Below are 11,207 nucleotides of genomic sequence, written 5' to 3'. Positions count from 1 at the left end.
GAGAACCGGGTTCGAATCTCGGCAATGACACTCAATATCCTGTGATTCTGGGCAAATCACTCTCCCTGTGCCTAACAAAAAAATGAATGTGCCCTTGTGTAACGCAACTGGTGCTCATGTAGCGCTCCGATACCGGATATCTTCGGGTCAAGTCTGAGCTATATAAAACTCTGAAAAAAAAAGGAGGTCAGAGCAATCCAATCCGATACTCTGTCGAAAGGGTACCTCGCCGTAAGTATAAGTGATCACAGGAAGATCTATCGCCTCCCTGGCTCAGCCGGACTACGGGAGCTTAGTCCCTATGGCAGGTAGTGGCAATTAACCAGTGCCACCAAGTAACAAATTCTAAACCTATTGGCAGGGCAAGACTGGCCGTAGTGGGCATCGGACGTTTCCTCGGGAGGCTGGAAGGACGTGGGCTGGTTTAGTTCTGGGGGCAGTTTTGCAATATGGGCCCCTAGTAACAAAATCAACAGTGCACACTTGCGATTCCCCTGGGTGTTAGTCGGACACAATTGCCGGGGCTACTTTGGGTTCTCAGTCCAGCCCTGTCTATTGGTGGGGGAAGGCTGATGGTCTTCTGGGCAGGGGGGAAAGTCGGGGGGTGATAAGGGGGGGGTGATAAGGAGGTGGTATGATTGGTGGGGATGGGTGAAGTGTGATATGGTGTGAACAAGGGGGTGTTGCTTGGAAGAGGGGCTGGGGCGTCCTCGCATCATGCCAGTGTCACAGTACGAGGAGATGCTAGTTGCCAGGTAGAGGAGAGGGTAGGGCAGCTTGTCACCATAAATCAATCAATCAATCAATCTGACAGTATTTGTAAGCGCTGCTTATCACCCGTTGGCATGGTTTCATCATCGGTGGTGGTGCAGGTGAATCGCATCTTTGTGTAGGATGGCACAGTCACAGTGTTTTATCTTGTAGCCGATGGGTGTTGTAGTGGGGATGTCTGGGACGTATGTGGGTGTGAGCCAGGTCTCTGTGATGAAGGTCACATCGGGTTGAGGGTGGAGATTGTGTCCCAGACGTCCGTGGAGTGTTTGCGGAACGATCTGCCTTGATCAGGAGGCAGCTGAGTCATTCCAGGGAGGTCTTGGCCCCCGGGGTAGGTGGGATGCTAGTTGCTGTGATGGTGGTTGGTGTTAAGAGTGGTGGTGAAGCGGCAGCAGGTGAAAGGTCCTGCTGTGTAGCGTGGCGATGCCAGGCAGCAGTTGCTGTTGCATCTGGGGTCCAGGGCACAGAGCTCTGCGGCGGAGTATCTGTGGGGCTGCAGAGGGCCAGGGTCCCTGACGCTGTGTGTGGTCCAGGTGCTGCCAGGCACAATAGGGCACGCATTTGGCACGACCACGAAGCAGCCTCCATATTTAGTGCTGGGAGGAGGGAGGGGCTGTCAGGGAGGTGGGAGGGCAGGGGGCTGGAAATGGCAGGAAAACGGCACGGGCGACAAACAGTGAACCATAATAACAACAGCAGTGAGGGGGGCAAGAAAATTGCAGTGCAGTAATTACGATGTGGGCACTGTATTGCGGGTACATCAGTTCTGATTAATTCTAATTATATTAAGCAACCACCATGTGCAGGGAACATCTCCTGCGGCTGGTGTGGGCATGCTCCAAGACACACGGTGATTATCGGCTGTCTGGTCGGACCTACAGTCTGGAAGGAGCAGGACAGTGGCGACCCGAACATTGAATGTCAGGCTGTGGCCTCGACTGAGTCCACGAAGGCATCCCATACTTTGTCCACGGCGTGCAGATTGCCATTAGGTGTATAGGTGAACTGTTCATGCAAGGCTACCCTGTGGAGTTCAGGCACTCATTCTGTGAGTGTGAGTCAAGTGGGCTGGCGACAGTGACAGAGGATGCATATCTTCGCCAATGCCGTGGCTAGCCACTGGTGGGTATGAACGTCTATTTAGGGTGCATCTTCAACATCATGAAGATAGGCGAGGTGTGTCAAGGGGTGGACGAACTGGGGGTGGAACTGTTGCAAGCAAACCCGCACCGCATCCCAATAGGGCTGCATCATCCGGCAGCTCCACAGTATACGTAACCGATCACACGCATTTTTTGCGCATCTCCATGAAGTTGATATCCAAAAAGCACAAGCTCACCTATCCTGTTTTCCAGGAGAAAGTACGGTCTCTAGTCGGATCTCAGGGGAAGGAGTTTGAACATCAAAGAACCCAAAAGAAAAAAAATTAACTCAGAGGTGTGGGCAGAAGTGAATGTGAATCCAGGCTTCAACAGTGCAATGAACCAAGAGGCAGGGCTAAAAACGTGGGCTCCAGTAGCTGTTGAGGAGGCTGAGGGCCGTGGACTGATCAAGGATGAAGATTGACTGCATCTGTAAGGGATCCGAGAAGATGCCGCAGTCGAGGAAAAGGAGCATCCTTACTTTTGAGTGGGACAAAGGTGGCAAAACGGAGGCACTGACTGAAGATGCAATGGGTGGGGTGCGGCGGGGGTGTTAAGGGCAGGACCCAGAAGGAGGATCATACAACAAGCAGCAGCTAGGAGGGGGGTTAAATTGGTGATACCACTATTTAATCATGTTTAATATTCAGAAAAATTCTAGTGACTATTCACTAGAAAGCATGAAGTTGTTTCCCCTGCAACCCTACAAGTTGTGTCAGAAGCAGGAATGATTATGTCTGTCAATCCTGTTAAACAACAAGTAATAGAGGGACAAAGACATTTACAGTGGTATTGAAGCAATATGTTCAAAGTGGTCAGCAGGAAAGAAATTCATTTCAATAATCAATGCAAGCTTGGATAGGTTAATCTAAAATGCCGCAGAGCTGAACACTGCTGTTTTTACATTGACAAATGCAAAGACCAATGTGGGCGTTCATTGCAATGAACTTGCAGCAGTTTTGCTGAAATATTTTCCACGGGCGGGGGTGGGAGGGGGGTAAGGTGGGGGGGCAGGAGAGGGGGTAGATACTGCTAATTTTTTTAATACTAATTTTGTTTACTAAACAAAGGGATAGGAATGAAAAACAATCTTTTAAAAATGGCAAAAGACATTCAGTAGAGGCAATCCCAAGGGAGAGGGAGGAGGGTAATTGCCTCAAGTAACTATCCCTTAAGGCCAACAGTGTTTTAAATGTTGAGAGTAGGGTTGTATTGCGAGCATGTGTTCTACCAAGCATAAGAGTGAATTTATGGGTGAAAGGTTTGTGGGCAATCTCGTTGTATATACAGGAAGACAAAATGTTACATTCAATAACTTCATGTTAGTCAATAGGAAGCAGGTTCCCAGTGGACACTTCAATTCAATTCAATAAAAGCTTTATTCGGAATGCGGAGCACATCCATAAAAGCAAAATGCAAATACAACATGGTTAAAAAGAGGGTCATTTCTAAATATTACACTCTGGTTTTTAACAAACTGATAAATTCATGAAAAAACTGGTCTTTCAGTATGGAGATTATTAGACACGGAGATAGCAAAAAGTGTCAAGTGCAGATTGTCTTGTTTGTAAACATAGATTCATTTAAAAGTTCATTTAAGAGTATAGTTGGGACTCACAATTTTTAAGAATTTGTTAAAAATACATCTGGCAATCGTAAGATAACAGTATTATGACTGTAGATTTGTTCGATGCCTAATGCAGAAATTTAAGAATTTAGCAATATTAAAACATATTACAGGAGAGTCCAACATTTGTAGTGCCAACAAGGCAGGACGGCATACACGTAGGGACATTTGTAGCAAAAGAGGTTTCAGCCACTGTTTTCTGGGTTCAGAAAAATATTTACAAAAGAAAATAACATGTAAAAGGGACTGTGGGGAGATCGTCACAGGGGCAGGTGGAAAGCTCCCTTGACCAATCATTGATATTAGGAAAAGTGATGAGGCGGTGAAAGTTATTAAATCTAAATCTGGTGAGTAAAAAAACATCATAAATTGGCAAGTTTAGGGTTAGGTAGGGCTCAATGTTAGCAGAGGTTTGGATTAATAAAGAATGCTGAACAGAGGGTTTATTGGCTTCAACAGCCAGACGGAGATCGTCAAGATGTTTTAGGCATTCGGCCTTTAGTAATTTACGGGAAATCGTTGACATGTCTTGGGGAGCGGAATAGAAGTTAGGATGGCCTAAATCGTTTAGAAATTTCTGAACATAATGTAGCCAAGGAATTTTTTGGGAATGATCCAGTTTTTGGCAGTCTTTGATGATTGCTTGAGTAAAAAACAGCTTTTCTGAGGTCCAGATGCGGTGCCACAACAAAATCGGTTGCATTCGGATGAAGTCAGTAATAAATGGCAAGCAGAGTTCTTGGTGGCAGGAGTAGGTGGATGAAGATTGAGGGACTGATAATAAATATCTCAGGAAGCTGTTTTCGGTTTTTTGGATGGAGTCAACTTGGGCATATCCCCATATGCCCGCGCCATACATGGCGGTGGTGATGCACTTTGGGCGGAAGATTTCCAAAATTTCTTTTGGGGGGGGTCTCTTTCCAAGTCTCTGGGTGAAAGAGACTAGAGCCCTTGTAGCCTTCAAAAACTGGAGATTTCTGGCCTCGATTGCCCTTTTCCAGGTCCCCCTTTCGTCTAGGACCACTCCTAGATAGGGATAAGTTGTTGTATGGTCGATCTTGGTGTTAGTGATGTAAACGCCAGGTCCCTTTGTTGGTTTTTTGCCAGAGGTCATGATAAAAGTTTTATTTGGGTTAAGTTTTAGGTCTAAATTGGACATGAAGTTATGGTAGCGGTTTAGGCAGCGTTGTAATTCTAGTGGGGTACGAGCGAGGATTACCGTGTCGTCCGCGTATAGTAATGTGGGAATTGGGCGGGTGTTGATCTGAGGCAGGTCCTAGCTGCCTCCAGGCTGTTAGTGTAGATGGTAAAAAGGAAGGGAGCCAGGACACAGCCCTGTCTAACTCCCCGCTCTACCCTGAACGATGTAGATAACTACCCCCCCATGCCGAACCTCACTCTAGCAGTAGCGTTAGAGTAGAGTTCTCTAATATAATTAACTAGGGTCTTGTCCACCCCTATGTCCAGCAAGATAGACCATAATTTTGCGTGGGAAACGCAGTCAAACGCTGCAGAAAGGTCGACATAAGCCATGTAAAGGCTACCTCCCTTCGCGTTTACATATTTCCCTCTTAGTAGGACCAAGTTCAGGAGCTGGTCAATGGTACCCAGGCCGTATTGAAGATCAGAAATAATGTTGTTGTGTTCCGTCCAGCTTTGCAACCGGTCGAGTAAAATACGACCCACCACTTTACCCAAAGAATCAAGTAACGAGATGGGTCGATAACAGGACAGGCTGTCGCGATCCCCCTTTTTGAAGATTAGAACCAAGATGGACTCTGACCAAGAGTCCATTGGTCCAGTCTGGCTGGTGACTTCCAGTACTCTGAGTAGGAGGGGGGCCCATAGTTCAGTGTTGGATTTATATAAATCCACGGAACCCCATCAGGCCCTGGAGCCTTCCCTCCCCGGCTAGCTTTAAGTTCTGAGGTGATTTCTGACAGAGTGAAATCTAGAGGGGGGAAGTTAGAGACGTGACTGGGAGCTGGGATGGTCTGAACGGGGGGGCATGGAGATGATAAAGGTGAATCGGTTAGGCTAAACATATGCGAGAAGTGGTTAATCCATTCATGCTCAGTTATAGTGACCTCTACAGTGCCTTGATCTTTTGGGTCTGAGAGGAATGAAGAATTAATAACCTCCCAGAAAGCTGAGGTGTCTTTTAATTTAGAACTCTTTAGCAAGGCAATCCAATGTTCTTCTTTTAGTTCTTTCTTGCGGTTCTTAAGGGACTCGTTATAGAGTTTCCTCCGTTGGGAAACCTCTTTTTTGTCTCTCGGGGCTCTCTTTAGGGCCAGTTTAAGTGCTTGGTATGCTTTAGAACAAGTAGAATTAAACCAGCTGACTTTCGGTTTCTTTCTGGTTTTTGGAAAAATAGTCAAAGCCTTGTTTATCTCTGTGGTAATTATTTTGAAATTTACTATTACCTCATGCGATGAGGAGGAGTCCGACAGACAAGTTGTAAAAGCTGCCCTGTTCCCTGTTACAATCTCTTTCAAGATTTTTTCAGGATCGATACGAGACCATTTTAGGGCATAGCCATTTGGTCGGTTCATTGTCAAGTTTTCTTGGTGTAGAATGTTTTTTACAAGGGGTGTACAACCGGGTAGTTCCAATGTGATGGAAATGGTGAAATGGTCACTATAAGCGCAGTCGTGAGTAATAAAGTTGGTGATTAAGTTGACTGCACTAAGTGACATTAACACAAAATCTATACAGGTCGAAGCACCTCTGCCATGGTAAGTAGGGCTTATCTTGACATTGGGAGTTAGTAATTCGTTCGAAAAAGTTAGTTGAAGCAGGGACATAGTTTCGTTCATCAGCGAGCCTTTGGGAGAGTGAGAAAAATGAGTAGAAGGGGTTTCTTTATATTCCGTAAAGCCACAAGTGAAGTTATTTTTCTCGCATAGTGATAGGTTGAAATCTCCTCCCCAGATTAAGATGGAATTTTTCGCTTGGGGCTGGTTATAATACTCTAGGAGAGAAGAACAGATTTCTTTCAACAAACCAATCAATTGGAGATCTTGCAAGTTGTTATAAAAGTTTACAATCAGCACGTGGGTAGATTTGTTGAGTATTATGGATATGATCTGGTAATTAGGGTGAGTTTTTTTAACACTGATGGATTGACCTGGAATTAAGTTGGAAATGTAAGTCACTAAACCTCCCTTAGCCCGTCCTGAAGATGAAGGGAGCGCAGGAGAGAAAAAGGTCCTATAGCCATTTAGGTGGATAGAAGAAAGTGCCCAGGTTTCCTGCAGGCAGAGGATGTTGTAGCACCTTACAAATGCTAGCCAGCCCTCATGGTGAATTTTTGAGTGAAGGCCTGCGATGTTCCAATAGGTTACACTAAGTGGGAAGCGAGCAGAAAGTTTTTCTGGTTTCTTTGATAAAATGGGTTGGTGAGTTTTTTGAAGAGAAAGAGAATCCTCGTGAATAGAAGTTGGTTTTGGATCCAGATGAGTTGTGGTTAGTTGGTTAATTTGAATATCTATGGGATTTGTAAAGAAATGTGAGGTAACTGGTGGGGATGTGGGAGGTAGGAGAGATTCGGAGGGGAATGAAGCTGGAGGATTGCTCAGTGAGGAGAGCTCTATTTCTGGAGTGGGGGATTGATGACATGATTTTTTGTTGATGACTAACACAGATTTTAAAATACTAGAAAGCTTTGAGGTCGTGGATAGTCAATCTACCTCCTCTATTAGTGACAATGAATCGAATCTATTTTGCGTTAGAATAGAACCATTTGATTTTTTAAGTGGATCACTAGGCGGACGGTAAAAAAAGCCAAGTGGAACGGAAGAAATTGCAGTTGCATGAGGTGAAGAGTCTTCCTTTTGTGCTAGGATGGAACGGGCAGCTCTAGGAGTACTGAAGTTGACAATGATACAGTCGCCCTGGATGGTTTTTGATGAAGGGCCAATCCAGGCGACTCTCCGTACCATAATTATTTGATTGGTATTGAGCACATTAAAGAGTCTATGTTTAACTAACCAATCCACCACTTTATTTTGCAAAGAGGACCAGGATTCTGTCACTCCTTGGTCTAGAGGGGGAAAACCTGTTAGGACTACTATGTAAGGGCAAGTGGCAGGCGGCAGGTTTGGAAGATCTAGAATTGAATGGGAACTTATGTTGGAAATATTGGAGTGACTGTTCAAATCAACTTTATTTTGTTGGACATATGTCATAGGTAAGTTCTTGTCTGTCGTACTCCTGTCAGGGGGAGGTTTGTTGAGTTGTTTTAGAGTTTCAATATGAGGAGAATGAGTACGTTGCTCATGTTGACAGGAAGGATCAATCAAATGGATAGTGTTAGTGGCGGGTGTCCGGAGACCAACGGGTCTTAGTGCTCGTGTTCTGGATAGGTCATTGGCTTGTACTATTTGATTCAGCTTGAGCTCGAAAGACATAAGTGTGTCATTCAGCTTAGTGGAAAGGCTAGAAGCCATAGCCTCAAGTTTCTGGTCAAGAATGCTTTTTATTTCGTCTGTTAAGTGATTAACGTTAGATTGAAAATTAATATCAGGTGAAGTTTCATTGAGAATGGGCTGGGCGGCAAAAATAAGTTGCCCTTGATCTGTTTGTGTACCTATGGTTTGCAATTTCGGTTTTTTGGGGTTGTTGCATTGTTTAATTGCCCTATCCTTTTTCTGGTTAGTCCCTGAAGCTGTGTCTTGTAGATGTTTAGCTTTCCCCCGGGTTTGTGGACCCTTCTTGCTGGGTACGACAGGGTGAGGGAGAGGATCGCTAAAACCAGATTGAATTTGTATAGTAGGAATAACAGGCATAGAGGGAGAGCTAGAAGAAGGAGTTTTGTTAGGAGAAAAGAGGGTACTTTGGACTGAGTGTCTGAGCGGGGACTGTTGGAAAGGGTCGATAGAGAGTCTGCGCTCTATAAGATGTATCTCTTTACTTATTATTGAGTCGGCCCGAAGAAGATAAGCGTCCAATGTCCCCGCAGAGCTATTACGCGTCTGCATAATTATTGGACAGATAATGTTGTGATAAAAGTTCAGGAGTCTAACGGAAACAATTAACGCAGACTGAACATAGGCCGAGGAGTACTCACAGAGTTGCTGTCTGACTAGAATACATGCAGTGTAATAGAAGTTTCTACCTGCATGGATGACCACGAGGGGTAACAGCAAAGGTTAGAGACCTGGCTCAGCCCAGCCTCTGTCAGCCTAAGACGGCCTTAGACGGTCCCGCCCTTGTCCCGGGCTTCTCCCGGCGCGTCCCGCTCGCGTCCTCGCGGGAGGAGGGGCCAGTCACTGCTTTATAGCGCCTCCTGGCGCGCTCCGATGTCGCTGGCGGCTGCGTCGCCTGTCTGGAGGCTACGGGGCTGCTGGTACTTGTGGTCCCGGTCAGGGGGAGGAGCAAAGCCCGGCCGGCACTGGAGCCTGGAGTGGAAGTGCTCGTGTGCCTCAGCGGTGCTCTGCTCAGCTTCGCGCTTTTACCCCCAAAGGTGATTGTTCCCCAGGGACTCGGCCCCAGTCACTGCTTTATAGCGCTTCCTGGCGCGCTCCGATGTTGCTGGCGGCTGCGTCGCCTGTCTGGAGGCTGCGGGGCTGCTGGTACTTGTGGTCCCGGTCAGGGGGAGGAGCAAAGCCCGGCCGGCACTGGAGCCTGGAGTGGAAGTGCTCGTGTGCCTCAGCGGTGCTCTGCTCAGGTTCGCGCTTTTACCCCCAAAGGTGATTGTTCCCCAGGGACTCGGCCCCAGTCACTGCTTTATAGCGCCTCCAGGCGCTCCGATGTCGCTGGCGGCTGCGTCACCTGTCTGGAGGCTGCGGGGCTGCTGGTACTTGTGGTCCCGGTCAGGGGGAGGAGCAAAGCCCGGCCGGCACTGGAGCCTGGAGTGGAAGTGCTTGTGTGCCTCAGCGGTGCTCTGCTCAGCTTCGCGCTTTTACCCCCAAAGGTGATTGTTCCCCAGGGATTCGGCCCCAGTCACTGCTTTATAGCGCCTCCTGGCGCGCTCCGATGTCGCTGGCGGCTGCGTCGCCTGTCTGGAGGCTGCGGGGCTGCTGGTACTTGTGGTCCCGGTCAGGGGGAGGAGCAAAGCTTGGCCGGCACTGGAGCCTGGAGTGGAAGTGCTCGTGTGCCTCAGCGGTGCTCTGCTCAGCTTCGCGCTTTTACCCCGAAAGGTAATTGTTCCCCAGGGACTCGGCCCCAGTCACTGCTTTATAGCGCCTCCTGGCACGCTCCGATGTTGCTGGCGGCTGCGAGGCTGCTGGTACTTGTGGTCCCGGTCAGGGGGAGGAGCAAAGCCCAGCCGGCACTGGAGCATGGAGTGGAAGTGCTCGTGTGCCTCAGCGGTGCTCTGCTCAGCTTCGCGCTTTTACTCCCAAAGGTGATTGTTCCCCAGGGACTCGGCCCCAGTCACTGCTTTATAGCGCCTCCTGGCGCGCTCCGATGTCGCTGGCGGCTGCGTCGCCTGCCTGGAGGCTGCGGGGCTGCTGGTACTTGTGGTCCTGGTCAGGGGTAGGAGCAAAGCCCGGCCGGCACTGGAGCCTGGAGTGGAAGTGCTTGTGTGCCTCAGCGGTGCTCTGCTCAGCTTCGCGCTTTTACCCCCAAAGGTGATTGTTCCCCAGGGACTCGGCCCCAGTCACTGCTTCATAGCGCCTCCTGGCGCGCTCCGATGTCGCTGGCGGCTGCGTCGCCTGTCTGGAGGCTGCGGGGCTGCTGGTACTTGTGATCCCGGTCAGGGGGAGGAGCAAAGCCCGGCCGGCACTGGAGCCTGGAGTGGAAGTGCTCGTGTGCCTCAGCGGTGCTCTGCTCAGCTTCGCGCTTTTACCCCCAAAGGTGATTGTTCCCCAGGAACTCGGCCCCAGTCACTGCTTTATAGCGCCTCCTGGCGCGCTCCGATGTCGCTGGCGGCTGAGTCGCCTGTCTGGAGGCTGCGGGGCTGCTGGTACTTGTGGTCCAAGTCAGGGGGAGGAGCAAAGCCCGGCCGGCACTGGAGCCTGGAGTGGAAGTGCTCGTGTGCCTCAGCGGTGCTCTGCTCAGCTTCGCGCTTTTACCCCCAAAGGTGATTGTTCCCCCCAGTGGACACAAAATGTAAACAATCTTTTATACAAAAATGTTTGGTTGCTAAAATTCAGCTTGACAAAGATCCTGGGATCTGGATTACCTGTGCTCATGGAGATCAAAAGAAATATCCCACAGCAGGAATTCCACTACAGACTGGGAACCAAATATGATAGGTTTGGGGTCATTTCACAGATACCGAAGTAATTCATATTGGATAATCTCCGGATCCACTAGTATTTGTAGACCATCACGTGCTCTGAATAAGAATTGTGGAATGAGGCTTCTTACCCACAGTTACAATTTTAGCCCACCCAAAACACACAATGAAAACAAAACAGGAAAGAAGACAGGTAATGAAAGAACAGCAGTCTTGTGCCTATTTTTGGTTTAGAGAGGCTGCACAACTTATTTGACCTAGAAGCAAGGTGGATAAGAGACAGGAATGTTCGAGCTGTGCAGCATAAAGCTCCATCCTTAAAGGCCCATCAGTGAGTTATGTTATGTTATTTTAACTTTTAAAGCGCACAGTTACCCTGGGGTGTCCTGGCGCTGAGCATACCTGCTGGTTATGAGTAATGGGGGGTGTTACTGTGAGAAAAGCCACGTTTTCAGCCCCTTTCTGAAGGAGAGGAGAT

This window comes from Triturus cristatus, chromosome 3_2, assembly GCF_964204655.1.
Source record: "Triturus cristatus chromosome 3_2, aTriCri1.1, whole genome shotgun sequence".
NCBI lineage: Eukaryota > Metazoa > Chordata > Amphibia > Caudata > Salamandridae > Triturus > Triturus cristatus.
The sequence above is the reverse complement of the archived record's forward strand: the minus strand, read 5'-3'. Positions refer to the sequence as shown.